Genomic DNA, 26520 nt, shown 5'->3' with positions numbered 1-26520 from the left:
TATTGGCCTCGTTTGGTGGTTCATGTGAATACACTGTTGAGTTCCCCATCTTCCTTTAAACCGTAGGGGACCGTAGGGGAATCAATTTTCAGTTGTTTGGCCACTATTTACCCCCCCCCCGGCGAGGCGAAGCCCTTTTCGTTTGGCCCGCCGTTTTCCCTCCCTTTTACTTGAAAAAAAAAAAAAAAAAAAAGTAAAACAATTTTTTTCACTGACTGACTGACTTACTTACAGGCCGATCTGGTCGTCATAACATGTAATAACACGTATGTCATCTAGGAACCACACCAAAAGCGAGTGCCTGCCTGCCTGCCTGCCTGCCTGCCTGCCTGCCTGCCTGCCTGCCTGCCTGCCTGCCTGCCTGCCTGCCTGCCTGCCTGCCTGCCTGCCTGCCTGCCTGCCTGCCTGCCTGCCTGCCTGCCTGCCTGCCTGCCTGCCTGCCTGCCTGCCTGCCTGCCTGCCTGCCTGCCTGCCTGCCTGCCTGCCTGCCTGCCTGGAGCTTGGTCAACCCGAGTTCACAGCTGCCAAAATGCATCCGTTGTTGTGGGTGAAACAACGAGGACCACTTTTGTCAAGGTGTAACCCTAGCCCTACCACTTTTGTCAAGGTGTAACCCTAGCCCTAACCCTAGTAGGTGGGATGATTCGGCAAAATTCGGAACGCTTCACGGATTTGCGTGTCATCCTTTCGCAGGGGCCATGCTAATCTTCTCTGTATCGATCCAATTTTATTAGATGTGCTGCCGTAGCGAGCACAAGACAGGCAGCTGCACCGACCCCTATATATACGGCACGTCACTGGTCGAGTCGTCTCGGGGCGGGGTTGAAGCGCGAGGGAGGGCCGGTCCCCCCTTCCCCCTGGCCATCCCCTCTGCCCCTCCCTCCCTCCCTCTCTCTGCCCCTATCCCTACTGCAAACCCCTACCCCCGTAGTCCAGTCTAGTCCAGTCTAGTCTCGTCGTTACCGTGGCGCAGCGCAAGGGCACTGAGGGGCCGTGCGCGGGTAGCGTGGATCAATGGGGGTCATCGCTTCTCGGCCTTTTGGCTCAGATCAAGTGTAGTTTCTGTTCTTGTCAGTTTAATATCTGATAGGTCTCCCACGGGGGGGACCAGTTCTTATTAAGCCGATTTTTGCCAACGGGGAGTCGGAACGAGGGCTCGCTCCGTCCGCTCCACGCATCGCCCCGGTATTGCAGCTTCTCTGGGGAACGGTGCACTCTTTCTAAGCGTGTCAAAGGGAAACCCTGTGGGGTGAGTGAGTGTGTGAGTGAGTGAGTGAGTGAGTGGGTGAGTGAGTGAGTGGGTGAGTGGGTGAGTGGGTGAGTGAGTGAGTGGGTGAGTGGGTGAGTGAGTGACAGACAGATTGTATGGCCGGGCGTGATCCTGGCTTTCCATCTCTGGTTGACAATAATCATGATAGAGTAGGTAAGAGGGAGTGCAAGTGCACCTTCCTTTTGTAACACGTTTGCTGCCTGCCTTGAAGTAGTCGATTTCATTCATTTGCAATGTCATGTCATTTGAACGTACTTACTTACTTACTTACCTACTCACCTACCAACCGGTGAGCGCGTTCTTGCTCTGATTGAACCCATAGAGTCAAAGAACTAAGTGTAATTCCATTGCTATTGGCCTCGTTTGGTGGTTCATGTGAATACACTGTTGAGTTCCCCATCTTCCTTTAAACCGTAGGGGACCGTAGGGGAATCAATTTTCAGTTGTTTGGCCACTATTTACCCCCCCCGGCGAGGCGAAGCCCTTTTCGTTTGGCCCGCCGTTTTCCCTCCCTTTTACTTGAAAAAAAAAAAAAAAAAAAAAAAAAAGTAAAACAAGTTTTTTCACTGACTGACTGACTTACTTACAGGCCGATCTGGTCGTCATAACATGTAATAACACGTATGTCATCTAGGAACCACACCAAAAGCGAGTGCCTGCCTGCCTGCCTGCCTGCCTGCCTGCCTGCCTGCCTGCCTGCCTGCCTGCCTGCCTGCCTGCCTGCCTGCCTGCCTGCCTGCCTGCCTGCCTGCCTGCCTGCCTGCCTGCCTGCCTGCCTGCCTGCCTGCCTGCCTGCCTGCCTGCCTGCCTGCCTGCCTGCCTGCCTGCCTGCCTGCCTGCCTGCCTGCCTGCCTGCCTGCCAGGAGCTTGGTCAACCCGAGTTCACAGCTGCCAAAATGCATCCGTTGTTGTGGGTGAAACAACGAGGACCACTTTTGTCAAGGTGTAACCCTAGCCCTACCACTTTTGTCAAGGTGTAACCCTAGCCCTAACCCTAGTAGGTGGGATGATTCGGCAAAATTCGGAACGCTTCACGGATTTGCGTGTCATCCTTTCGCAGGGGCCATGCTAATCTTCTCTGTATCGATCCAATTTTATTAGATGTGCTGCCGTAGCGAGCACAAGACAGGCAGCTGCACCGACCCCTATATATACGGCACGTCACTGGTCGAGTCGTCTCGGGGCGGGGTTGAAGCGCGAGGGAGGGCCGGTCCCCCCCTTCCCCCTGGCCATCCCCTCTGCCCCTCCCTCCCTCCCTCTCTCTGCCCCTATCCCTACTGCAAACCCCTACCCCCGTAGTCCAGTCTAGTCCAGTCTAGTCTCGTCGTTACCGTGGCGCAGCGCAAGGGCACTGAGGGGCCGTGCGCGGGTAGCGTGGATCAATGGGGGTCATCGCTTCTCGGCCTTTTGGCTCAGATCAAGTGTAGTTTCTGTTCTTGTCAGTTTAATATCTGATAGGTCTCCCACGGGGGGGACCAGTTCTTATTAAGCCGATTTTTGCCAACGGGGAGTCGGAACGAGGGCTCGCTCCGTCCGCTCCACGCATCGCCCCGGTATTGCAGCTTCTCTGGGGAACGGTGCACTCTTTCTAAGCGTGTCAAAGGGAAACCCTGTGGGGTGAGTGAGTGTGTGAGTGAGTGAGTGAGTGAGTGGGTGAGTGAGTGAGTGGGTGAGTGGGTGAGTGAGTGAGTGAGTGGGTGAGTGGGTGAGTGAGTGAGTGAGTGAGTGACAGACAGATTGTATGGCCGGGCGTGATCCTGGCTTTCCATCTCTGGTTGACAATAATCATGATAGAGTAGGTAAGAGGGAGTGCAAGTGCACCTTCCTTTTGTAACACGTTTGCTGCCTGCCTTGAAGTAGTCGATTTCATTCATTTGCAATGTCATGTCATTTGAACGTACTTACTTACTTACTTACCTACTCACCTACCAACCGGTGAGCGCGTTCTTGCTCTGATTGAACCCATAGAGTCAAAGAACTAAGTGTAATTCCATTGCTATTGGCCTCGTTTGGTGGTTCATGTGAATACACTGTTGAGTTCCCCATCTTCCTTTAAACCGTAGGGGACCGTAGGGGAATCAATTTTCAGTTGTTTGGCCACTATTTACCCCCCCCGGCGAGGCGAAGCCCTTTTCGTTTGGCCCGCCGTTTTCCCTCCCTTTTACTTGAAAAAAAAAAAAAAAAAGTAAAACAAGTTTTTTCACTGACTGACTGACTTACTTACAGGCCGATCTGGTCGTCATAACATGTAATAACACGTATGTCATCTAGGAACCACACCAAAAGCGAGTGCCTGCCTGCCTGCCTGCCTGCCTGCCTGCCTGCCTGCCTGCCTGCCTGCCTGCCTGCCTGCCTGCCTGCCTGCCTGCCTGCCTGCCTGCCTGCCTGCCTGCCTGCCTGCCTGCCTGCCTGCCTGCCTGCCTGCCTGCCTGCCTGCCAGGAGCTTGGTCAACCCGAGTTCACAGCTGCCAAAATGCATCCGTTGTTGTGGGTGAAACAACGAGGACCACTTTTGTCAAGGTGTAACCCTAGCCCTACCACTTTTGTCAAGGTGTAACCCTAGCCCTAACCCTAGTAGGTGGGATGATTCGGCAAAATTCGGAACGCTTCACGGATTTGCGTGTCATCCTTTCGCAGGGGCCATGCTAATCTTCTCTGTATCGATCCAATTTTATTAGATGTGCTGCCGTAGCGAGCACAAGACAGGCAGCTGCACCGACCCCTATATATACGGCACGTCACTGGTCGAGTCGTCTCGGGGCGGGGTTGAAGCGCGAGGGAGGGCCGGTCCCCCCCTTCCCCCTGGCCATCCCCTCTGCCCCTCCCTCCCTCCCTCTCTCTGCCCCTATCCCTACTGCAAACCCCTACCCCCGTAGTCCAGTCTAGTCCAGTCTAGTCTCGTCGTTACCGTGGCGCAGCGCAAGGGCACTGAGGGGCCGTGCGCGGGTAGCGTGGATCAATGGGGGTCATCGCTTCTCGGCCTTTTGGCTCAGATCAAGTGTAGTTTCTGTTCTTGTCAGTTTAATATCTGATAGGTCTCCCACGGGGGGGACCAGTTCTTATTAAGCCGATTTTTGCCAACGGGGAGTCGGAACGAGGGCTCGCTCCGTCCGCTCCACGCATCGCCCCGGTATTGCAGCTTCTCTGGGGAACGGTGCACTCTTTCTAAGCGTGTCAAAGGGAAACCCTGTGGGGTGAGTGAGTGTGTGAGTGAGTGAGTGAGTGGGTGAGTGAGTGAGTGGGTGAGTGGGTGAGTGAGTGAGTGAGTGGGTGAGTGGGTGAGTGAGTGAGTGAGTGACAGACAGATTGTATGGCCGGGCGTGATCCTGGCTTTCCATCTCTGGTTGACAATAATCATGATAGAGTAGGTAAGAGGGAGTGCAAGTGCACCTTCCTTTTGTAACACGTTTGCTGCCTGCCTTGAAGTAGTCGATTTCATTCATTTGCAATGTCATGTCATTTGAACGTACTTACTTACTTACTTACCTACTCACCTACCAACCGGTGAGCGCGTTCTTGCTCTGATTGAACCCATAGAGTCAAAGAACTAAGTGTAATTCCATTGCTATTGGCCTCGTTTGGTGGTTCATGTGAATACACTGTTGAGTTCCCCATCTTCCTTTAAACCGTAGGGGACCGTAGGGGAATCAATTTTCAGTTGTTTGGCCACTATTTACCCCCCCCGGCGAGGCGAAGCCCTTTTCGTTTGGCCCGCCGTTTTCCCTCCCTTTTACTTGAAAAAAAAAAAAAAAAAAAAAAAAAAGTAAAACAAGTTTTTTCACTGACTGACTGACTTACTTACAGGCCGATCTGGTCGTCATAACATGTAATAACACGTATGTCATCTAGGAACCACACCAAAAGCGAGTGCCTGCCTGCCTGCCTGCCTGCCTGCCTGCCTGCCTGCCTGCCTGCCTGCCTGCCTGCCTGCCTGCCTGCCTGCCAGCCTGCCAGGAGCTTGGTCAACCCGAGTTCACAGCTGCCAAAATGCATCCGTTGTTGTGGGTGAAACAACGAGGACCACTTTTGTCAAGGTGTAACCCTAGCCCTACCACTTTTGTCAAGGTGTAACCCTAGCCCTAACCCTAGTAGGTGGGATGATTCGGCAAAATTCGGAACGCTTCACGGATTTGCGTGTCATCCTTTCGCAGGGGCCATGCTAATCTTCTCTGTATCGATCCAATTTTATTAGATGTGCTGCCGTAGCGAGCACAAGACAGGCAGCTGCACCGACCCCTATATATACGGCACGTCACTGGTCGAGTCGTCTCGGGGCGGGGTTGAAGCGCGAGGGAGGGCCGGTCCCCCCCTTCCCCCTGGCCATCCCCTCTGCCCCTCCCTCCCTCCCTCTCTCTGCCCCTATCCCTACTGCAAACCCCTACCCCCGTAGTCCAGTCTAGTCCAGTCTAGTCTCGTCGTTACCGTGGCGCAGCGCAAGGGCACTGAGGGGCCGTGCGCGGGTAGCGTGGATCAATGGGGGTCATCGCTTCTCGGCCTTTTGGCTCAGATCTTGAGTTTAATTGGTGCAGAGAGCGATCGACTGGCCGGTGGGCGTTACCCTTTTCAGTTGGTTATCCTATCATTTGAGTTGTTTTTGTGTTGTTTTGCATTTTTCACTGACCCAGATTTTGTCTCTGTTTTGTTCACAGGTCTGCAGTCGGGTGCCGGAGCCAGTGCTGGAGGAGGAGTCACTCATCGGAATTTTCCATTCTTCCACTGGCCCAGCCCAGTGCTGGGCCAGGTGAGTGCCTCCAAGGCCAGTACTTTTCCGGTCCCTCTGTGGGCCTTGTCTTGTGCTTGTTTTGTGGTTTTTGTGCTGTGTTCTGTGTTTTTTGTATTAGCCTGTTGTTGCTATTGTTTGTTAGTTGTTCCTCTTGTGTGTGTCCCCCCCCTTTTTTTTAGGGCCTACTTAGTTGTCTTAAGTGTGGTTTTGTTGTTAGTTTGTTAGTTTTTGTGGTTATTGTGGTGTTTGGTGTAGCCTAGCCACCAATTGCCTGATTGGTGGCAGGTGTGTCCAGTTGAGTGTTGTCAGTGTTTGTTTTTTTCCGTTGTCAGTTGAGTCTCCATCTTGTGGCTGTTTTATTGTGTGTCCAAGTGTAGTAAGTGTTGTCTAGTTTTCTCCCTACCCTCCCCCCCCCCTTTTCTTAGGGGCCTATAAGTGTTGTTAAGTGTAAATTGTTCATAGTCTGTGGTTTTAGTGTTGTTTGGTGTAGCCTAGCCACCAATCTCTGATTGATACAAAATCTCTGATTGGTGGCAGGTGTGTCCTGTCGATTGGTGTCAGTGTTTTTCCGTGTACTGTCAGTGTGTTTGTCTCCATCTTGTGGTTAGTTTAATTGTTACCTTAGTTTTATTTTTTGTCCTCAGTCTTGTTAAGTGTTTTGGTTTCATTTTCCCCGGCCAGTCCCTTAATCCCCCTTTGAGAATTTTATTTAGGTGTTGGTGGTAGTTTTTGTATTGTCCAGTTGTTGTTTGTAACCCCCCACTTGTTTTGTAAGTCCCCCCCCTTCCCCCCAACCCCCCCTCCCCCCATCCCTCCCCCCAACCAGTTTGTCTTCCCCTCTCCTCTTGTGTTGGTGCGCCCCCCCCCACCCTCTTGTTACCTCTTGCTGTGTCACCCCCATTCCCTAGTCTAATTGTTGTTGTTGTTGTTGTGCCTCCAGAATGTCGGCCGCCCGTGCCGGCATGAGGAGGCACAACAGTGTCCGTTTCATGTTTAAACTGGATGGTGGTGGGAAGAAACTGGAGATGTCCAGGTTGGACTTCTCCAGGAACCTGCTGCAGAAGGTTTTGAAGTTCTCTCCGGCGGAGCTTAATTGCATCTTAGCCTTGCCCTCCGGGCAGGGTTTCGATGTCAGTTTTAGCTCTGCCAATGCATTGAAAGAATTTTGGACCAGATATGAAAACAGCAGAGAGAAAATTACCTGCTCCTTTGTTTTGGAGAAACTGACTGACAACACACTAAAAGTGGTGATTGTCAGAATGTTTAACGAGACTGTGAACCCTGAAGATATCTGTGTTTGGTTGAGACGGTACTGCACAGTTAAAGGGGCTCCAGTTAGAGTAAGGGATCTGGACGGTATTTGGAATGGGTCTTGGAGAGTACCCATCCAGCAGGTTCCAGATTCTACAGGTTTTGAAGGACTGAGGCAGTTACCCTCAATGATCGTGTTGGGGGAGAACAGGGGCTTCGTACACTACCAGGGACAGCCAAAGTTGTGCAGAAAGTGTATGAAGCATGGGCACCTCGCGGAGGCGTGCCAGGAAATTGTGTGCGGGAAATGTCGGGAGTTGGGGCACGCCTTCGCGGAGTGCCCAAATGGGAGGGCTTGCAACCTATGTGGCGAGCTCTCCCACCTGTTCAGAGACTGCCCTCAGTCCTTCGCTAACAAGCTCCGGACGGTCAGGGCGTCCGTGGAGCAGGCGGGACCAGCCAGAGAAGAGAGGGAAAAGGAAGCGGAGAAGGAGTCGGAAAGGGCGGAGGAGGAGGCGGTGAGAGAAATGATGGTGAAGGTGGCGGAGGGCAAAAGAGCGGAAAAGGAGAGAGAAAGAGCGGTGAAAGAGGTGCAGGAGGAGGAAATGGCACAGAGAACGGTCCCGATTTTAAACATTTTAAACCAGGAGGCCGAGCACGGGAGGCAGGAAGAGCGCGAAGAGGAGGAGGGGGAGAGCCCAGGAGAGGCCGCCAGCGCCTCCTCCTCCTCTGACTCCCGTGACTCGGCCGAAAGTGGCGAAAGCGAGGTTTTAATGCCATGTGGCCAGCTCCCGGCGGTAGAAAGACACAAAGATCTGTCCTTTGACATCGATCACGCTGGGAAGAGGGGGAGGCCCGAAGTGAGCTCTGAAGAGTCAGATTCCTCTTCCAGGGTATTTCCTTCTAGCTCTCCGAACCAAAAGTCTTTTTTAAATGTAAACCTGGTCACATCGTCCCCCAAGGAGAGCTCGGGCCTCCCCCACAAAAAGAAAACCAAGAGCGAGCAAGAGAGTGTCGACATTTCGTAGGTCCGGTTTTAGTGCTTGTTTTAACTGTTGATTATTACCCTCTGCTTTTATTGTTTTATTGGTTTTATTGATCACCCCTTTTAGACCCAACCCACTTCCCTGGTTTTAGTAATGCGCACGTCCCCTTTAACCCCCTTCATCCTTTTTATGGCACTCACAATCACCACTCTTAATGTAAGATCCATTAAGTCAGGTTTTAGAGCCCAGTCCATTTTAACCTTTTTAAGTACTGTACAGACAGATATTGTTTTAATCCAAGAGTGTGGACTGCCTTTTAAAACCTTTTACCAACAGTGGGAGAGCAAGTGGAGCCACGGACCCTCAGTATGGAGCGGATCAAACAACAACAAGAACGATGGAGTGGCGGTTTTAATCAAAAATGCACACATCTTGGTGAAGGGGAGCACAGTTTTACACAACGGACGTATGCTTTTACTGAATTTGAACTTTTTAGGGAAGGATTTTAAACTGATAAATGTGTATGGTTTTAGCAGCAAGAATGAGAGGTGCGACCTTTTAGATGACCTGCAGTCCCACCTGCTAGGGAGGGATCCCCTAGTGGTGGGAGGGGATTTTAACTGTGTTTTATCAAGGAAAGATAGGAAAGGAGCCGGAGAGCTTTTTAAAGTAGACAGATCGTCGGTTTTATTACACGGACTTTGTAGGGATTTTAAATTAGTTGACTGTTTTAGATCCCTGCATCCCAGAGAGGAGGGCTTCACCTGGTCCAGTGGCGATGGTACCAGAGCCTCTCGCATTGACTACGTACTGACCCGGGACGCCCCCCCAACCGATGCTAGATTAACCCCGGTATTCTTTTCGGACCACTGTATGCTCACGTGCACCCTTTCACTAACCTCGGGTGTGACGGTAGGGAAGGGTCTGTGGAAACTGAACTGCTCCCTGTTGGAGGACGAAGTGATAACAGGGTCATACAGGGAGCGGTTCAGGGACTGGCAGACCCTTCAGGACATGTTTGAAACACGAGCACAGTGGTGGGAAATGGTAAAACACAGGACACAGACTTTTTTTAAACGGAAAGGGAGGGAAAAAAGAAAGAAAACAGAGAGACGCATGGTGGGACTGCAGAGAAGGTTGGAAAGGTATTTTAAACTTACACAGGAAGGGTTGGATTTTAACAATGAAATAAGAGAGGTGAAAAAAGAAATGGTTTTAATGGCGGAAGAGGTGAGCAGAGGAGTGATTTTAAGAAGCAAAGAGAGAGACCTGGAGGAAGGAGAAAAATGTACCAGGTACTTTTTTAAGAAAATAATCAGCAGGAGCAATGTTTTAACGGGCGTCAAAGATAAAAATGGGATTTTAAAAACTGACACACAACAGATTACGAAGGTGGTGGAGGAATTTTATGATGAGTTGTTTGAAAAGAAAGAAGTTTTTAATCACGTCATGGACGAGGTTTTAAGCTTTTTAGACAAAACAGTTGTAAACACCGTGCTTTTATCCCAGGATTTTACCCTTTTAGAAATGGACGAAAACATCAGATGTTTTAAAAAAGGGAAATCCCCAGGCGAGGACGGGCTCCCCCTGGAATTTTATCTGACCTTTTGGGATATTTTAAGACACGACCTGTTGACTGTTTTTAAGGACTTTGAACGACTCGACCGACTACCTGACAGTTTTAGAATGGGCATTGTATCCCTTTTATTCAAGAAGAATGACAAAACGGACCTAAAGAACTGGCGACCTATCACTCTTTTAAACGTTGATTGTAAACTTTTTAGCAAGATTTTAACCTCTCGTATGTCTTGTGTTTTAGGGGACTTGATCCACCCGGATCAAGCCTGCGCCATCCCGGGAAGGAGGATCACGGACAGCCTGGTACTGATCAGAGACGCCATCTGTTTTGCGAGAGACAGAAACATTCGGCTAGTAGTCCTAAATTTAGATTTTGAGAAAGCTTTTGATCGGGTCTCGCACCAGTACCTTTTCAAGGTACTGCAAAAAGCGGGTTTTCCGGGGAGATTCCTAGCTTGGGTGGGACTGCTGTATGGGGACATTACCAGCAAAATCCTTGTTAACGGGTTCTTATCCAAAGCAGTGGAAGTTAACTGCGGCGTCCGTCAGGGGTGTCCCTTATCCCCCTTACTCTATGTCTGCTGCATAGAGCCGCTGGCGCAGGTCTTGAGAAGGGACCAACTCATTTGTGGGTTGGGGATCCCGGGGACTGGGGGACTGACTGCCAAGTGCATTTTATACATGGACGACATCAACGTTTTATGCACTGACCTTTTATCTGTAGACAGGACCCTGGACCGGACTGACTGGTTTGGCCTCGCCTCGGGTGCCAAGCTTAACAGGGACAAGACAGAGGGGAGACTTTTCGGACCGTGGGGTGGGACAGACATGACTAGGCTTCCCATGACGACGACCCAGACCGACCTCCGCATCCTCGGGGTACATTTCGACCGGGAGGGGGGAGGGAGCGGAAACTGGGAGGGCTTACTGACAAAAACCCGACAGAAACTGACGTTCTGGGGACTCAGACGACTGACAATTGAGGGCAAGGTTTTAATCATTAAAGCAGTGATTTTACCCTTGTTCTTATTGATCTGTTCTGTTTTTATCCCCCCCAGACCCATTCTTTTAGCCCTTGACAGGATGGTGTTTTATTTCATCTGGGGGTCCAAGTGGGAGCGTGTGAAAAGAGAAGTGGTTAAGAGAGCCCCACGAAACGGAGGGAAGGGACTCCCGGATTTTAAAGTGTTCTTCGGTAGCCGGTACACCGCACTCCACCTGGCACTGGCGACGACCCCATCCGGAAACCACAAGACCGCGGCCCTGACCAGATTCTGGATGGGGTCCTACCTCAGGCACCTGCAGTGGATCCCGAAAGACCTGAGGACGCCAGTGTCTTTTAACCTCCCCCCGGCCTACCTTTTTATTAAGACGTTTTTAAAGACACACATTTTAGAGAAAGAACCACTCACCGTTTTAACCAAACACCGCTCTGTTCTCTCTCTTGTGCAGGAACGGGAGGAAGTGAGCCGAGTGCGCCGACTCGCCCTGGGTGAGTCGGCCACGGTCTGGCGGAACGTGAGCCACCCTGCCCTGCTGAACAAGCACCGAGACCTCTCCTGGATGGTGGCCCATGAGATCCTCCCGGTCAGAGCCGTCATGCACTCCCGGAGACTGGCGACAACATCCAGGTGCCCGCGGCCGACTTGTGGCGGAGAGGAGACCGTGCGGCACCTGCTCTGGGAGTGCAGTGCCGCCCGGGACCTGTGGATCCTGGCGGGGCCCCTGATAACCCCGTGCCTGCCGGCAGGGGAGGTCCTTAATGCACAGCTGGTGCTCTACGGGGTGAGCCAGAGGACCATGACATCTGTACAATTCCGCCAACTCTGGCTCACCCTGACATGCTTCAAAGAAGCCCTCTGGACCTCCAGGAACCTGCTGGTGGGGAAGCGCGTGGAGATGTCCACCCAGGCAGCGGCGGAACTGGCTGCAGAGACCCTCGGGTGGTACATCCCACGCGCCATACGGAAGGGGCCCCCCTCCACGTGAAGTGGTCCGGGCGGCAGCGGCCTGGCTGCGCCGGAATGGCTGCCCAGGTCGAGGATCTCCGCTGGGCCCCGGAGGGGGAGGACTCGGTGGCTTGTTCAGCGGGGCAGGTAGAGGCAAGCCAGACAAGCTCATCCCGGTCCTGCACAATTGAGGAACAGAACTTTTAAACGCACTCACACGCACACACTCACACAGCCACACAAGACACATAGCCACATACGCACACACACACACATAGTCACATACACACGTCACATTTTTGAAGACACATTGTAAAACATTCCTTTAAAGATGTCTTAACCAAGTGTACATTCTTTTATGGCTTTTTAACACTGCTGTATTTATTTATGATCACCTTGTTGTTTTAGCTGGCACTTTTTAATTACGATTTCGATTCAGTGCTTTTAAAGCAATTACACCAGTGTTTTAGCGCCCCCTATGCCCTGTAAATAATGTACCTTTTAAATATAAGAAAAGACATGTGAAATGAATTGTTTTTATGAACTGTCAACGGTGAGAACCAATAAATTTTTCTCAATTCAATTCTGTTCTTGTCAGTTTAATATCTGATAGGTCTCCCACGGGGGGGACCAGTTCTTATTAAGCCGATTTTTGCCAACGGGGAGTCGGAACGAGGGCTCGCTCCGTCCGCTCCACGCATCGCCCCGGTATTGCAGCTTCTCTGGGGAACGGTGCACTCTTTCTAAGCGTGTCAAAGGGAAACCCTGTGGGGTGAGTGAGTGTGTGAGTGAGTGAGTGAGTGGGTGAGTGAGTGAGTGAGTGAGTGGGTGAGTGGGTGAGTGAGTGAGTGAGTGGGTGAGTGGGTGAGTGAGTGAGTGAGTGACAGACAGATTGTATGGCCGGGCGTGATCCTGGCTTTCCATCTCTGGTTGACAATAATCATGATAGAGTAGGTAAGAGGGAGTGCAAGTGCACCTTCCTTTTGTAACACGTTTGCTGCCTGCCTTGAAGTAGTCGATTTCATTCATTTGCAATGTCATGTCATTTGAACGTACTTACTTACTTACTTACCTACTCACCTACCAACCGGTGAGCGCGTTCTTGCTCTGATTGAACCCATAGAGTCAAAGAACTAAGTGTAATTCCATTGCTATTGGCCTCGTTTGGTGGTTCATGTGAATACACTGTTGAGTTCCCCATCTTCCTTTAAACCGTAGGGGACCGTAGGGGAATCAATTTTCAGTTGTTTGGCCACTATTTACCCCCCCCGGCGAGGCGAAGCCCTTTTCGTTTGGCCCGCCGTTTTCCCTCCCTTTTACTTGAAAAAAAAAAAAAAAAAAGTAAAACAAGTTTTTTCACTGACTGACTGACTTACTTACAGGCCGATCTGGTCGTCATAACATGTAATAACACGTATGTCATCTAGGAACCACACCAAAAGCGAGTGCCTGCCTGCCTGCCTGCCTGCCTGCCTGCCTGCCTGCCTGCCTGCCTGCCTGCCTGCCTGCCAGCCAGCCTGCCAGGAGCTTGGTCAACCCGAGTTCACAGCTGCCAAAATGCATCCGTTGTTGTGGGTGAAACAACGAGGACCACTTTTGTCAAGGTGTAACCCTAGCCCTACCACTTTTGTCAAGGTGTAACCCTAGCCCTAACCCTAGTAGGTGGGATGATTCGGCAAAATTCGGAACGCTTCACGGATTTGCGTGTCATCCTTTCGCAGGGGCCATGCTAATCTTCTCTGTATCGATCCAATTTTATTAGATGTGCTGCCGTAGCGAGCACAAGACAGGCAGCTGCACCGACCCCTATATATACGGCACGTCACTGGTCGAGTCGTCTCGGGGCGGGGTTGAAGCGCGAGGGAGGGCCGGTCCCCCCCTTCCCCCTGGCCATCCCCTCTGCCCCTCCCTCCCTCCCTCTCTCTGCCCCTATCCCTACTGCAAACCCCTACCCCCGTAGTCCAGTCTAGTCCAGTCTAGTCTCGTCGTTACCGTGGCGCAGCGCAAGGGCACTGAGGGGCCGTGCGCGGGTAGCGTGGATCAATGGGGGTCATCGCTTCTCGGCCTTTTGGCTCAGATCAAGTGTAGTTTCTGTTCTTGTCAGTTTAATATCTGATAGGTCTCCCACGGGGGGGACCAGTTCTTATTAAGCCGATTTTTGCCAACGGGGAGTCGGAACGAGGGCTCGCTCCGTCCGCTCCACGCATCGCCCCGGTATTGCAGCTTCTCTGGGGAACGGTGCACTCTTTCTAAGCGTGTCAAAGGGAAACCCTGTGGGGTGAGTGAGTGTGTGAGTGAGTGAGTGAGTGGGTGAGTGAGTGAGTGAGTGAGTGGGTGAGTGGGTGAGTGAGTGAGTGAGTGGGTGAGTGGGTGAGTGAGTGAGTGAGTGACAGACAGATTGTATGGCCGGGCGTGATCCTGGCTTTCCATCTCTGGTTGACAATAATCATGATAGAGTAGGTAAGAGGGAGTGCAAGTGCACCTTCCTTTTGTAACACGTTTGCTGCCTGCCTTGAAGTAGTCGATTTCATTCATTTGCAATGTCATGTCATTTGAACGTACTTACTTACTTACTTACCTACTCACCTACCAACCGGTGAGCGCGTTCTTGCTCTGATTGAACCCATAGAGTCAAAGAACTAAGTGTAATTCCATTGCTATTGGCCTCGTTTGGTGGTTCATGTGAATACACTGTTGAGTTCCCCATCTTCCTTTAAACCGTAGGGGACCGTAGGGGAATCAATTTTCAGTTGTTTGGCCACTATTTACCCCCCCCGGCGAGGCGAAGCCCTTTTCGTTTGGCCCGCCGTTTTCCCTCCCTTTTACTTGAAAAAAAAAAAAAAAAAAAGTAAAACAAGTTTTTTCACTGACTGACTGACTTACTTACAGGCCGATCTGGTCGTCATAACATGTAATAACACGTATGTCATCTAGGAACCACACCAAAAGCGAGTGCCTGCCTGCCTGCCTGCCTGCCTGCCTGCCTGCCTGCCTGCCTGCCTGCCTGCCTGCCAGCCAGCCTGCCAGGAGCTTGGTCAACCCGAGTTCACAGCTGCCAAAATGCATCCGTTGTTGTGGGTGAAACAACGAGGACCACTTTTGTCAAGGTGTAACCCTAGCCCTACCACTTTTGTCAAGGTGTAACCCTAGCCCTAACCCTAGTAGGTGGGATGATTCGGCAAAATTCGGAACGCTTCACGGATTTGCGTGTCATCCTTTCGCAGGGGCCATGCTAATCTTCTCTGTATCGATCCAATTTTATTAGATGTGCTGCCGTAGCGAGCACAAGACAGGCAGCTGCACCGACCCCTATATATACGGCACGTCACTGGTCGAGTCGTCTCGGGGCGGGGTTGAAGCGCGAGGGAGGGCCGGTCCCCCCCTTCCCCCTGGCCATCCCCTCTGCCCCTCCCTCCCTCCCTCTCTCTGCCCCTATCCCTACTGCAAACCCCTACCCCCGTAGTCCAGTCTAGTCCAGTCTAGTCTCGTCGTTACCGTGGCGCAGCGCAAGGGCACTGAGGGGCCGTGCGCGGGTAGCGTGGATCAATGGGGGTCATCGCTTCTCGGCCTTTTGGCTCAGATCAAGTGTAGTTTCTGTTCTTGTCAGTTTAATATCTGATAGGTCTCCCACGGGGGGGACCAGTTCTTATTAAGCCGATTTTTGCCAACGGGGAGTCGGAACGAGGGCTCGCTCCGTCCGCTCCACGCATCGCCCCGGTATTGCAGCTTCTCTGGGGAACGGTGCACTCTTTCTAAGCGTGTCAAAGGGAAACCCTGTGGGGTGAGTGAGTGTGTGAGTGAGTGAGTGAGTGGGTGAGTGAGTGAGTGAGTGGGTGAGTGGGTGAGTGAGTGAGTGAGTGGGTGAGTGGGTGAGTGAGTGAGTGAGTGACAGACAGATTGTATGGCCGGGCGTGATCCTGGCTTTCCATCTCTGGTTGACAATAATCATGATAGAGTAGGTAAGAGGGAGTGCAAGTGCACCTTCCTTTTGTAACACGTTTGCTGCCTGCCTTGAAGTAGTCGATTTCATTCATTTGCAATGTCATGTCATTTGAACGTACTTACTTACTTACTTACCTACTCACCTACCAACCGGTGAGCGCGTTCTTGCTCTGATTGAACCCATAGAGTCAAAGAACTAAGTGTAATTCCATTGCTATTGGCCTCGTTTGGTGGTTCATGTGAATACACTGTTGAGTTCCCCATCTTCCTTTAAACCGTAGGGGACCGTAGGGGAATCAATTTTCAGTTGTTTGGCCACTATTTACCCCCCCCGGCGAGGCGAAGCCCTTTTCGTTTGGCCCGCCGTTTTCCCTCCCTTTTACTTGAAAAAAAAAAAAAAAAAAAAAAAAAAAGTAAAACAAGTTTTTTCACTGACTGACTGACTTACTTACAGGCCGATCTGGTCGTCATAACATGTAATAACACGTATGTCATCTAGGAACCACACCAAAAGCGAGTGCCTGCCTGCCTGCCTGCCTGCCTGCCTGCCTGCCTGCCTGCCTGCCTGCCTGCCTGCCTGCCTGCCTGCCTGCCTGCCTGCCTGCCTGCCTGCCTGCCTGCCTGCCTGCCTGCCTGCCTGCCTGCCAGGAGCTTGGTCAACCCGAGTTCACAGCTGCCAAAATGCATCCGTTGTTGTGGGTGAAACAACGAGGACCACTTTTGTCAAGGTGTAACCCTAGCCCTACCACTTTTGTCAAGGTGTAACCCTAGCCCTAACCCTAGTAGGTGGGATGATTCGGCAAAATTCGGAACGCTTCACGGATTTGCGTGTCATCCTTTCGCAGGGGCCATGCTAATCTTCTCTGTATCGATCCAATTTTATTAGATGTGCTGCCGTAGCGAGCACAAGACAGGCAGCTGCACCGACCCCTATATATACGGCACGTCACTGGTCGAGTCGTCTCGGGGCGGGGTTGAAGCGCGAGGGAGGGCCGGTCCCCCCCTTCCCCCTGGCCATCCCCTCTGCCCCTCCCTCCCTCCCTCTCTCTGCCCCTATCCCTACTGCAAACCCCTACCCCCGTAGTCCAGTCTAGTCCAGTCTAGTCTCGTCGTTACCGTGGCGCAGCGCAAGGGCACTGAGGGGCCGTGCGCGGGTAGCGTGGATCAATGGGGGTCATCGCTTCTCGGCCTTTTGGCTCAGATCAAGTGTAGTTTCTGTTCTTGTCAGTTTAATATCTGATAGGTCTCCCACGGGGGGGACCAGTTCTTATTAATCCGATTTTTGCCAACGGGGAGTCGGAACGAGGGCTCGCTCCGTCCGCTCCACGCATCGCCCCGGTATTGCAGCTTCTCTGGGGAACGGTGCACTCTTTCTAAGCGTGTCAAAGGGAAACCCTGTGGGGTGAGTGAGTGTGTGAGTGAGTGAGTGAGTGGGTGAGTGAGTGAGTGGGTGAGTGGGTGAGTGAGTGAGTGAGTGGGTGAGTGGGTGAGTGAGTGAGTGAGTGACAGACAGATTGTATGGCCGGGCGTGATCCTGGCTTTCCATCTCTGGTTGACAATAATCATGATAGAGTAGGTAAGAGGGAGTGCAAGTGCACCTTCCTTTTGTAACACGTTTGCTGCCTGCCTTGAAGTAGTCGATTTCATTCATTTGCAATGTCATGTCATTTGAACGTACTTACTTACTTACTTACCTACTCACCTACCAACCGGTGAGCGCGTTCTTGCTCTGATTGAACCCATAGAGTCAAAGAACTAAGTGTAATTCCATTGCTATTGGCCTCGTTTGGTGGTTCATGTGAATACACTGTTGAGTTCCCCATCTTCCTTTAAACCGTAGGGGACCGTAGGGGAATCAATTTTCAGTTGTTTGGCCACTATTTACCCCCCCCGGCGAGGCGAAGCCCTTTTCGTTTGGCCCGCCGTTTTCCCTCCCTTTTACTTGAAAAAAAAAAAAAAAGTAAAACAAGTTTTTTCACTGACTGACTGACTTACTTACAGGCCGATCTGGTCGTCATAACATGTAATAACACGTATGTCATCTAGGAACCACACCAAAAGCGAGTGCCTGCCTGCCTGCCTGCCTGCCTGCCTGCCTGCCTGCCTGCCTGCCTGCCTGCCTGCCTGCCTGCCTGCCTGCCTGCCTGCCTGCCTGCCTGCCTGCCTGCCTGCCTGCCTGCCTGCCTGCCTGCCTGCCTGCCTGCCTGCCTGCCTGCCTGCCTGCCTGCCAGGAGCTTGGTCAACCCGAGTTCACAGCTGCCAAAATGCATCCGTTGTTGTGGGTGAAACAACGAGGACCACTTTTGTCAAGGTGTAACCCTAGCCCTACCACTTTTGTCAAGGTGTAACCCTAGCCCTAACCCTAGTAGGTGGGATGATTCGGCAAAATTCGGAACGCTTCACGGATTTGCGTGTCATCCTTTCGCAGGGGCCATGCTAATCTTCTCTGTATCGATCCAATTTTATTAGATGTGCTGCCGTAGCGAGCACAAGACAGGCAGCTGCACCGACCCCTATATATACGGCACGTCACTGGTCGAGTCGTCTCGGGGCGGGGTTGAAGCGCGAGGGAGGGCCGGTCCCCCCCTTCCCCCTGGCCATCCCCTCTGCCCCTCCCTCCCTCCCTCTCTCTGCCCCTATCCCTACTGCAAACCCCTACCCCCGTAGTCCAGTCTAGTCCAGTCTAGTCTCGTCGTTACCGTGGCGCAGCGCAAGGGCACTGAGGGGCCGTGCGCGGGTAGCGTGGATCAATGGGGGTCATCGCTTCTCGGCCTTTTGGCTCAGATCAAGTGTAGTTTCTGTTCTTGTCAGTTTAATATCTGATAGGTCTCCCACGGGGGGGACCAGTTCTTATTAAGCCGATTTTTGCCAACGGGGAGTCGGAACGAGGGCTCGCTCCGTCCGCTCCACGCATCGCCCCGGTATTGCAGCTTCTCTGGGGAACGGTGCACTCTTTCTAAGCGTGTCAAAGGGAAACCCTGTGGGGTGAGTGAGTGTGTGAGTGAGTGAGTGAGTGAGTGGGTGAGTGAGTGAGTGAGTGGGTGAGTGGGTGAGTGAGTGAGTGAGTGGGTGAGTGGGTGAGTGAGTGAGTGAGTGACAGACAGATTGTATGGCCGGGCGTGATCCTGGCTTTCCATCTCTGGTTGACAATAATCATGATAGAGTAGGTAAGAGGGAGTGCAAGTGCACCTTCCTTTTGTAACACGTTTGCTGCCTGCCTTGAAGTAGTCGATTTCATTCATTTGCAATGTCATGTCATTTGAACGTACTTACTTACTTACTTACCTACTCACCTACCAACCGGTGAGCGCGTTCTTGCTCTGATTGAACCCATAGAGTCAAAGAACTAAGTGTAATTCCATTGCTATTGGCCTCGTTTGGTGGTTCATGTGAATACACTGTTGAGTTCCCCATCTTCCTTTAAACCGTAGGGGACCGTAGGGGAATCAATTTTCAGTTGTTTGGCCACTATTTACCCCCCCCGGCGAGGCGAAGCCCTTTTCGTTTGGCCCGCCGTTTTCCCTCCCTTTTACTTGAAAAAAAAAAAAAAAAAAAAAGTAAAACAAGTTTTTTCACTGACTGACTGACTTACTTACAGGCCGATCTGGTCGTCATAACATGTAATAACACGTATGTCATCTAGGAACCACACCAAAAGCGAGTGCCTGCCTGCCTGCCTGCCTGCCTGCCTGCCTGCCTGCCTGCCTGCCTGCCTGCCTGCCAGCCAGCCTGCCAGGAGCTTGGTCAACCCGAGTTCACAGCTGCCAAAATGCATCCGTTGTTGTGGGTGAAACAACGAGGACCACTTTTGTCAAGGTGTAACCCTAGCCCTACCACTTTTGTCAAGGTGTAACCCTAGCCCTAACCCTAGTAGGTGGGATGATTCGGCAAAATTCGGAACGCTTCACGGATTTGCGTGTCATCCTTTCGCAGGGGCCATGCTAATCTTCTCTGTATCGATCCAATTTTATTAGATGTGCTGCCGTAGCGAGCACAAGACAGGCAGCTGCACCGACCCCTATATATACGGCACGTCACTGGTCGAGTCGTCTCGGGGCGGGGTTGAAGCGCGAGGGAGGGCCGGTCCCCCCTTCCCCCTGGCCATCCCCTCTGCCCCTCCCTCCCTCCCTCTCTCTGCCCCTATCCCTACTGCAAACCCCTACCCCCGTAGTCCAGTCTAGTCCAGTCTAGTCTCGTCGTTACCGTGGCGCAGCGCAAGGGCACTGAGGGGCCGTGCGCGGGTAGCGTGGATCAATGGGGGTCATCGCTTCTCGGCCTTTTGGCTCAGATCAAGTGTAGTTTCTGTTCTTGTCAGTTTAATATCTGATAGGTCTCCCACGGGGGGGACCAGTTCTTATTAAGCCGATTTTTGCCAACGGGGAGTCGGAACGAGGGCTCGCTCCGTCCGCTCCACGCATCGCCCCGGTATTGCAGCTTCTCTGGGGAACGGTGCACTCTTTCTAAGCGTGTCAAAGGGAAACCCTGTGGGGTGAGTGAGTGTGTGAGTGAGTGAGTGAGTGGGTGAGTGAGTGAGTGAGTGAGTGGGTGAGTGGGTGAGTGAGTGAGTGAGTGGGTGAGTGGGTGAGTGAGTGAGTGAGTGACAGACAGATTGTATGGCCGGGCGTGATCCTGGCTTTCCATCTCTGGTTGACAATAATCATGATAGAGTAGGTAAGAGGGAGTGCAAGTGCACCTTCCTTTTGTAACACGTTTGCTGCCTGCCTTGAAGTAGTCGATTTCATTCATTTGCAATGTCATGTCATTTGAACGTACTTACTTACTTACTTACCTACTCACCTACCAACCGGTGAGCGCGTTCTTGCTCTGATTGAACCCATAGAGTCAAAGAACTAAGTGTAATTCCATTGCTATTGGCCTCGTTTGGTGGTTCATGTGAATACACTGTTGAGTTCCCCATCTTCCTTTAAACCGTAGGGGACCGTAGGGGAATCAATTTTCAGTTGTTTGGCCACTATTTACCCCCCCCGGCGAGGCGAAGCCCTTTTCGTTTGGCCCGCCGTTTTCCCTCCCTTTTACTTGAAAAAAAAAAAAAAAAAAAAAGTAAAACAAGTTTTTTCACTGACTGACTGACTTACTTACAGGCCGATCTGGTCGTCATAACATGTAATAACACGTATGTCATCTAGGAACCACACCAAAAGCGAGTGCCTGCCTGCCTGCCTGCCTGCCTGCCTGCCTGCCTGCCTGCCTGCCTGCCAGCCAGCCTGCCAGGAGCTTGGTCAACCCGAGTTCACAGCTGCCAAAATGCATCCGTTGTTGTGGGTGAAACAACGAGGACCACTTTTGTCAAGGTGTAACCCTAGCCCTACCACTTTTGTCAAGGTGTAACCCTAGCCCTAACCCTAGTAGGTGGGATGATTCGGCAAAATTCGGAACGCTTCACGGATTTGCGTGTCATCCTTTCGCAGGGGCCATGCTAATCTTCTCTGTATCGATCCAATTTTATTAGATGTGCTGCCGTAGCGAGCACAAGACAGGCAGCTGCACCGACCCCTATATATACGGCACGTCACTGGTCGAGTCGTCTCGGGGCGGGGTTGAAGCGCGAGGGAGGGCCGGTCCCCCCTTCCCCCTGGCCATCCCCTCTGCCCCTCCCTCCCTCCCTCTCTCTGCCCCTATCCCTACTGCAAACCCCTACCCCCGTAGTCCAGTCTAGTCCAGTCTAGTCTCGTCGTTACCGTGGCGCAGCGCAAGGGCACTGAGGGGCCGTGCGCGGGTAGCGTGGATCAATGGGGGTCATCGCTTCTCGGCCTTTTGGCTCAGATCAAGTGTAGTTTCTGTTCTTGTCAGTTTAATATCTGATAGGTCTCCCACGGGGGGGACCAGTTCTTATTAAGCCGATTTTTGCCAACGGGGAGTCGGAACGAGGGCTCGCTCCGTCCGCTCCACGCATCGCCCCGGTATTGCAGCTTCTCTGGGGAACGGTGCACTCTTTCTAAGCGTGTCAAAGGGAAACCCTGTGGGGTGAGTGAGTGTGTGAGTGAGTGAGTGAGTGGGTGAGTGAGTGAGTGAGTGGGTGAGTGGGTGAGTGAGTGAGTGAGTGGGTGAGTGGGTGAGTGAGTGAGTGAGTGACAGACAGATTGTATGGCCGGGCGTGATCCTGGCTTTCCATCTCTGGTTGACAATAATCATGATAGAGTAGGTAAGAGGGAGTGCAAGTGCACCTTCCTTTTGTAACACGTTTGCTGCCTGCCTTGAAGTAGTCGATTTCATTCATTTGCAATGTCATGTCATTTGAACGTACTTACTTACTTACTTACCTACTCACCTACCAACCGGTGAGCGCGTTCTTGCTCTGATTGAACCCATAGAGTCAAAGAACTAAGTGTAATTCCATTGCTATTGGCCTCGTTTGGTGGTTCATGTGAATACACTGTTGAGTTCCCCATCTTCCTTTAAACCGTAGGGGACCGTAGGGGAATCAATTTTCAGTTGTTTGGCCACTATTTACCCCCCCCGGCGAGGCGAAGCCCTTTTCGTTTGGCCCGCCGTTTTCCCTCCCTTTTACTTGAAAAAAAAAAAAAAAAAAAAAAGTAAAACAAGTTTTTTCACTGACTGACTGACTTACTTACAGGCCGATCTGGTCGTCATAACATGTAATAACACGTATGTCATCTAGGAACCACACCAAAAGCGAGTGCCTGCCTGCCTGCCTGCCTGCCTGCCTGCCTGCCTGCCTGCCTGCCTGCCTGCCTGCCTGCCTGCCTGCCTGCCTGCCTGCCTGCCTGCCTGCCTGCCTGCCTGCCTGCCTGCCTGCCTGCCTGCCTGCCTGCCTGCCTGCCAGGAGCTTGGTCAACCCGAGTTCACAGCTGCCAAAATGCATCCGTTGTTGTGGGTGAAACAACGAGGACCACTTTTGTCAAGGTGTAACCCTAGCCCTACCACTTTTGTCAAGGTGTAACCCTAGCCCTAACCCTAGTAGGTGGGATGATTCGGCAAAATTCGGAACGCTTCACGGATTTGCGTGTCATCCTTTCGCAGGGGCCATGCTAATCTTCTCTGTATCGATCCAATTTTATTAGATGTGCTGCCGTAGCGAGCACAAGACAGGCAGCTGCACCGACCCCTATATATACGGCACGTCACTGGTCGAGTCGTCTCGGGGCGGGGTTGAAGCGCGAGGGAGGGCCGGTCCCCCCTTCCCCCTGGCCATCCCCTCTGCCCCTCCCTCCCTCCCTCTCTCTGCCCCTATCCCTACTGCAAACCCCTACCCCCGTAGTCCAGTCTAGTCCAGTCTAGTCTCGTCGTTACCGTGGCGCAGCGCAAGGGCACTGAGGGGCCGTGCGCGGGTAGCGTGGATCAATGGGGGTCATCGCTTCTCGGCCTTTTGGCTCAGATCAAGTGTAGTTTCTGTTCTTGTCAGTTTAATATCTGATAGGTCTCCCACGGGGGGGACCAGTTCTTATTAAGCCGATTTTTGCCAACGGGGAGTCGGAACGAGGGCTCGCTCCGTCCGCTCCACGCATCGCCCCGGTATTGCAGCTTCTCTGGGGAACGGTGCACTCTTTCTAAGCGTGTCAAAGGGAAACCCTGTGGGGTGAGTGAGTGTGTGAGTGAGTGAGTGAGTGAGTGGGTGAGTGAGTGAGTGGGTGAGTGGGTGAGTGAGTGAGTGAGTGGGTGAGTGGGTGAGTGAGTGAGTGAGTGAGTGACAGACAGATTGTATGGCCGGGCGTGATCCTGGCTTTCCATCTCTGGTTGACAATAATCATGATAGAGTAGGTAAGAGGGAGTGCAAGTGCACCTTCCTTTTGTAACACGTTTGCTGCCTGCCTTGAAGTAGTCGATTTCATTCATTTGCAATGTCATGTCATTTGAACGTACTTACTTACTTACTTACCTACTCACCTACCAACCGGTGAGCGCGTTCTTGCTCTGATTGAACCCATAGAGTCAAAGAACTAAGTGTAATTCCATTGCTATTGGCCTCGTTTGGTGGTTCATGTGAATACACTGTTGAGTTCCCCATCTTCCTTTAAACCGTAGGGGACCGTAGGGGAATCAATTTTCAGTTGTTTGGCCACTATTTACCCCCCCCGGCGAGGCGAAGCCCTTTTCGTTTGGCCCGCCGTTTTCCCTCCCTTTTACTTGAAAAAAAAAAAAAAGTAAAACAAGTTTTTTCACTGACTGACTGACTTACTTACAGGCCGATCTGGTCGTCATAACATGTAATAACACGTATGTCATCTAGGAACCACACCAAAAGCGAGTGCCTGCCTGCCTGCCTGCCTGCCTGCCTGCCTGCCTGCCTGCCTGCCTGCCTGCCTGCCTGCCTGCCTGCCTGCCTGCCTGCCTGCCTGCCTGCCTGCCTGCCTGCCTGCCTGCCTGCCTGCCTGCCTGCCTGCCTGCCTGCCTGCCTGCCAGGAGCTTGGTCAACCCGAGTTCACAGCTGCCAAAATGCATCCGTTGTTGTGGGTGAAACAACGAGGACCACTTTTGTCAAGGTGTAACCCTAGCCCTACCACTTTTGTCAAGGTGTAACCCTAGCCCTAACCCTAGTAGGTGGGATGATTCGGCAAAATTCGGAACGCTTCACGGATTTGCGTGTCATCCTTTCGCAGGGGCCATGCTAATCTTCTCTGTATCGATCCAATTTTATTAGATGTGCTGCCGTAGCGAGCACAAGACAGGCAGCTGCACCGACCCCTATATATACGGCACGTCACTGGTCGAGTCGTCTCGGGGCGGGGTTGAAGCGCGAGGGAGGGCCGGTCCCCCCCTTCCCCCTGGCCATCCCCTCTGCCCCTCCCTCCCTCCCTCTCTCTGCCCCTATCCCTACTGCAAACCCCTACCCCCGTAGTCCAGTCTAGTCCAGTCTAGTCTCGTCGTTACCGTGGCGCAGCGCAAGGGCACTGAGGGGCCGTGCGCGGGTAGCGTGGATCAATGGGGGTCATCGCTTCTCGGCCTTTTGGCTCAGATCAAGTGTAGTTTCTGTTCTTGTCAGTTTAATATCTGATAGGTCTCCCACGGGGGGGACCAGTTCTTATTAAGCCGATTTTTGCCAACGGGGAGTCGGAACGAGGGCTCGCTCCGTCCGCTCCACGCATCGCCCCGGTATTGCAGCTTCTCTGGGGAACGGTGCACTCTTTCTAAGCGTGTCAAAGGGAAACCCTGTGGGGTGAGTGAGTGTGTGAGTGAGTGAGTGAGTGAGTGGGTGAGTGAGTGAGTGAGTGGGTGAGTGGGTGAGTGAGTGAGTGAGTGGGTGAGTGGGTGAGTGAGTGAGTGAGTGACAGACAGATTGTATGGCCGGGCGTGATCCTGGCTTTCCATCTCTGGTTGACAATAATCATGATAGAGTAGGTAAGAGGGAGTGCAAGTGCACCTTCCTTTTGTAACACGTTTGCTGCCTGCCTTGAAGTAGTCGATTTCATTCATTTGCAATGTCATGTCATTTGAACGTACTTACTTACTTACTTACCTACTCACCTACCAACCGGTGAGCGCGTTCTTGCTCTGATTGAACCCATAGAGTCAAAGAACTAAGTGTAATTCCATTGCTATTGGCCTCGTTTGGTGGTTCATGTGAATACACTGTTGAGTTCCCCATCTTCCTTTAAACCGTAGGGGACCGTAGGGGAATCAATTTTCAGTTGTTTGGCCACTATTTACCCCCCCCGGCGAGGCGAAGCCCTTTTCGTTTGGCCCGCCGTTTTCCCTCCCTTTTACTTGAAAAAAAAAAAAAAAAAGTAAAACAAGTTTTTTCACTGACTGACTGACTTACTTACAGGCCGATCTGGTCGTCATAACATGTAATAACACGTATGTCATCTAGGAACCACACCAAAAGCGAGTGCCTGCCTGCCTGCCTGCCTGCCTGCCTGCCTGCCTGCCTGCCTGCCTGCCTGCCTGCCTGCCTGCCTGCCTGCCTGCCTGCCTGCCTGCCTGCCTGCCTGCCTGCCTGCCTGCCTGCCTGCCTGCCTGCCTGCCAGGAGCTTGGTCAACCCGAGTTCACAGCTGCCAAAATGCATCCGTTGTTGTGGGTGAAACAACGAGGACCACTTTTGTCAAGGTGTAACCCTAGCCCTACCACTTTTGTCAAGGTGTAACCCTAGCCCTAACCCTAGTAGGTGGGATGATTCGGCAAAATTCGGAACGCTTCACGGATTTGCGTGTCATCCTTTCGCAGGGGCCATGCTAATCTTCTCTGTATCGATCCAATTTTATTAGATGTGCTGCCGTAGCGAGCACAAGACAGGCAGCTGCACCGACCCCTATATATACGGCACGTCACTGGTCGAGTCGTCTCGGGGCGGGGTTGAAGCGCGAGGGAGGGCCGGTCCCCCCCTTCCCCCTGGCCATCCCCTCTGCCCCTCCCTCCCTCCCTCTCTCTGCCCCTATCCCTACTGCAAACCCCTACCCCCGTAGTCCAGTCTAGTCCAGTCTAGTCTCGTCGTTACCGTGGCGCAGCGCAAGGGCACTGAGGGGCCGTGCGCGGGTAGCGTGGATCAATGGGGGTCATCGCTTCTCGGCCTTTTGGCTCAGATCAAGTGTAGTTTCTGTTCTTGTCAGTTTAATATCTGATAGGTCTCCCACGGGGGGGACCAGTTCTTATTAAGCCGATTTTTGCCAACGGGGAGTCGGAACGAGGGCTCGCTCCGTCCGCTCCACGCATCGCCCCGGTATTGCAGCTTCTCTGGGGAACGGTGCACTCTTTCTAAGCGTGTCAAAGGGAAACCCTGTGGGGTGAGTGAGTGTGTGAGTGAGTGAGTGAGTGGGTGAGTGAGTGAGTGGGTGAGTGGGTGAGTGAGTGAGTGAGTGGGTGAGTGGGTGAGTGAGTGAGTGAGTGACAGACAGATTGTATGG

General features: G+C 52.4%; 25 non-coding genes and 1 pseudogene across 25 annotated transcripts; 13 read left to right on the top strand and 13 right to left on the bottom strand.

Moving 5' to 3' along the window:
* Nucleotides 1-648: 648 nt before the first annotated feature.
* On the bottom strand, nt 649-755 carry LOC146273717 (U6 spliceosomal RNA). Its single transcript, XR_014766764.1, has one exon. It is a non-coding gene; the product is annotated as a U6 spliceosomal RNA (small nuclear RNA).
* Nucleotides 756-1023: 268 nt separating this feature from the next.
* LOC146273716 (U2 spliceosomal RNA) lies at nt 1024-1220 on the top strand. Its single transcript, XR_014766933.1, has one exon. It is a non-coding gene; the product is annotated as a U2 spliceosomal RNA (small nuclear RNA).
* A 1065-nt stretch (nt 1221-2285) lies between these two features.
* Nucleotides 2286-2392, bottom strand: LOC146273715 (U6 spliceosomal RNA). Its single transcript, XR_014766763.1, has one exon. It is a non-coding gene; the product is annotated as a U6 spliceosomal RNA (small nuclear RNA).
* Nucleotides 2393-2661: 269 nt separating this feature from the next.
* LOC146273714 (U2 spliceosomal RNA) lies at nt 2662-2858 on the top strand. Its single transcript, XR_014766932.1, has one exon. It is a non-coding gene; the product is annotated as a U2 spliceosomal RNA (small nuclear RNA).
* A 1004-nt stretch (nt 2859-3862) lies between these two features.
* LOC146273713 (U6 spliceosomal RNA) lies at nt 3863-3969 on the bottom strand. Its single transcript, XR_014766762.1, has one exon. It is a non-coding gene; the product is annotated as a U6 spliceosomal RNA (small nuclear RNA).
* A 269-nt stretch (nt 3970-4238) lies between these two features.
* Nucleotides 4239-4435, top strand: LOC146273712 (U2 spliceosomal RNA). Its single transcript, XR_014766931.1, has one exon. It is a non-coding gene; the product is annotated as a U2 spliceosomal RNA (small nuclear RNA).
* Nucleotides 4436-5376: 941 nt separating this feature from the next.
* LOC146273711 (U6 spliceosomal RNA) lies at nt 5377-5483 on the bottom strand. Its single transcript, XR_014766760.1, has one exon. It is a non-coding gene; the product is annotated as a U6 spliceosomal RNA (small nuclear RNA).
* Nucleotides 5484-12320: 6837 nt separating this feature from the next.
* Nucleotides 12321-12500, top strand: LOC146273710 (U2 spliceosomal RNA; annotated as a pseudogene).
* A 933-nt stretch (nt 12501-13433) lies between these two features.
* Nucleotides 13434-13540, bottom strand: LOC146273709 (U6 spliceosomal RNA). The gene has a single exon (XR_014766759.1). It is a non-coding gene; the product is annotated as a U6 spliceosomal RNA (small nuclear RNA).
* A 269-nt stretch (nt 13541-13809) lies between these two features.
* On the top strand, nt 13810-14006 carry LOC146273708 (U2 spliceosomal RNA). The gene has a single exon (XR_014766929.1). It is a non-coding gene; the product is annotated as a U2 spliceosomal RNA (small nuclear RNA).
* Nucleotides 14007-14936: 930 nt separating this feature from the next.
* LOC146273707 (U6 spliceosomal RNA) lies at nt 14937-15043 on the bottom strand. The gene has a single exon (XR_014766758.1). It is a non-coding gene; the product is annotated as a U6 spliceosomal RNA (small nuclear RNA).
* A 269-nt stretch (nt 15044-15312) lies between these two features.
* LOC146273706 (U2 spliceosomal RNA) lies at nt 15313-15509 on the top strand. Its single transcript, XR_014766928.1, has one exon. It is a non-coding gene; the product is annotated as a U2 spliceosomal RNA (small nuclear RNA).
* Nucleotides 15510-16499: 990 nt separating this feature from the next.
* Nucleotides 16500-16606, bottom strand: LOC146273705 (U6 spliceosomal RNA). Its single transcript, XR_014766757.1, has one exon. It is a non-coding gene; the product is annotated as a U6 spliceosomal RNA (small nuclear RNA).
* A 269-nt stretch (nt 16607-16875) lies between these two features.
* On the top strand, nt 16876-17072 carry LOC146273704 (U2 spliceosomal RNA). Its single transcript, XR_014766873.1, has one exon. It is a non-coding gene; the product is annotated as a U2 spliceosomal RNA (small nuclear RNA).
* A 1010-nt stretch (nt 17073-18082) lies between these two features.
* On the bottom strand, nt 18083-18189 carry LOC146273703 (U6 spliceosomal RNA). Its single transcript, XR_014766756.1, has one exon. It is a non-coding gene; the product is annotated as a U6 spliceosomal RNA (small nuclear RNA).
* A 269-nt stretch (nt 18190-18458) lies between these two features.
* On the top strand, nt 18459-18655 carry LOC146273702 (U2 spliceosomal RNA). The gene has a single exon (XR_014766927.1). It is a non-coding gene; the product is annotated as a U2 spliceosomal RNA (small nuclear RNA).
* Nucleotides 18656-19587: 932 nt separating this feature from the next.
* Nucleotides 19588-19694, bottom strand: LOC146273701 (U6 spliceosomal RNA). The gene has a single exon (XR_014767065.1). It is a non-coding gene; the product is annotated as a U6 spliceosomal RNA (small nuclear RNA).
* Nucleotides 19695-19962: 268 nt separating this feature from the next.
* Nucleotides 19963-20159, top strand: LOC146273700 (U2 spliceosomal RNA). Its single transcript, XR_014766926.1, has one exon. It is a non-coding gene; the product is annotated as a U2 spliceosomal RNA (small nuclear RNA).
* Nucleotides 20160-21083: 924 nt separating this feature from the next.
* Nucleotides 21084-21190, bottom strand: LOC146273699 (U6 spliceosomal RNA). Its single transcript, XR_014767064.1, has one exon. It is a non-coding gene; the product is annotated as a U6 spliceosomal RNA (small nuclear RNA).
* A 268-nt stretch (nt 21191-21458) lies between these two features.
* Nucleotides 21459-21655, top strand: LOC146273698 (U2 spliceosomal RNA). The gene has a single exon (XR_014766925.1). It is a non-coding gene; the product is annotated as a U2 spliceosomal RNA (small nuclear RNA).
* A 1001-nt stretch (nt 21656-22656) lies between these two features.
* Nucleotides 22657-22763, bottom strand: LOC146273697 (U6 spliceosomal RNA). The gene has a single exon (XR_014767063.1). It is a non-coding gene; the product is annotated as a U6 spliceosomal RNA (small nuclear RNA).
* Nucleotides 22764-23031: 268 nt separating this feature from the next.
* LOC146273696 (U2 spliceosomal RNA) lies at nt 23032-23228 on the top strand. Its single transcript, XR_014766924.1, has one exon. It is a non-coding gene; the product is annotated as a U2 spliceosomal RNA (small nuclear RNA).
* Nucleotides 23229-24233: 1005 nt separating this feature from the next.
* LOC146273695 (U6 spliceosomal RNA) lies at nt 24234-24340 on the bottom strand. The gene has a single exon (XR_014767062.1). It is a non-coding gene; the product is annotated as a U6 spliceosomal RNA (small nuclear RNA).
* Nucleotides 24341-24609: 269 nt separating this feature from the next.
* LOC146273694 (U2 spliceosomal RNA) lies at nt 24610-24806 on the top strand. Its single transcript, XR_014766923.1, has one exon. It is a non-coding gene; the product is annotated as a U2 spliceosomal RNA (small nuclear RNA).
* Nucleotides 24807-25798: 992 nt separating this feature from the next.
* Nucleotides 25799-25905, bottom strand: LOC146273693 (U6 spliceosomal RNA). The gene has a single exon (XR_014767060.1). It is a non-coding gene; the product is annotated as a U6 spliceosomal RNA (small nuclear RNA).
* Nucleotides 25906-26174: 269 nt separating this feature from the next.
* Nucleotides 26175-26371, top strand: LOC146273692 (U2 spliceosomal RNA). Its single transcript, XR_014766922.1, has one exon. It is a non-coding gene; the product is annotated as a U2 spliceosomal RNA (small nuclear RNA).
* The last annotated feature ends 149 nt before the right edge of the window (nt 26372-26520 follow it).

The sequence above is a fragment of the Hypomesus nipponensis genome, chromosome 9 (assembly GCF_054491055.1).
Source record: "Hypomesus nipponensis isolate SF chromosome 9, ASM5449105v1, whole genome shotgun sequence".
Taxonomy (NCBI): domain Eukaryota; kingdom Metazoa; phylum Chordata; class Actinopteri; order Osmeriformes; family Osmeridae; genus Hypomesus; species Hypomesus nipponensis.
Note: the sequence above shows the minus strand (reverse complement) of the source record. Positions and strands in the feature narration are given on the sequence as shown.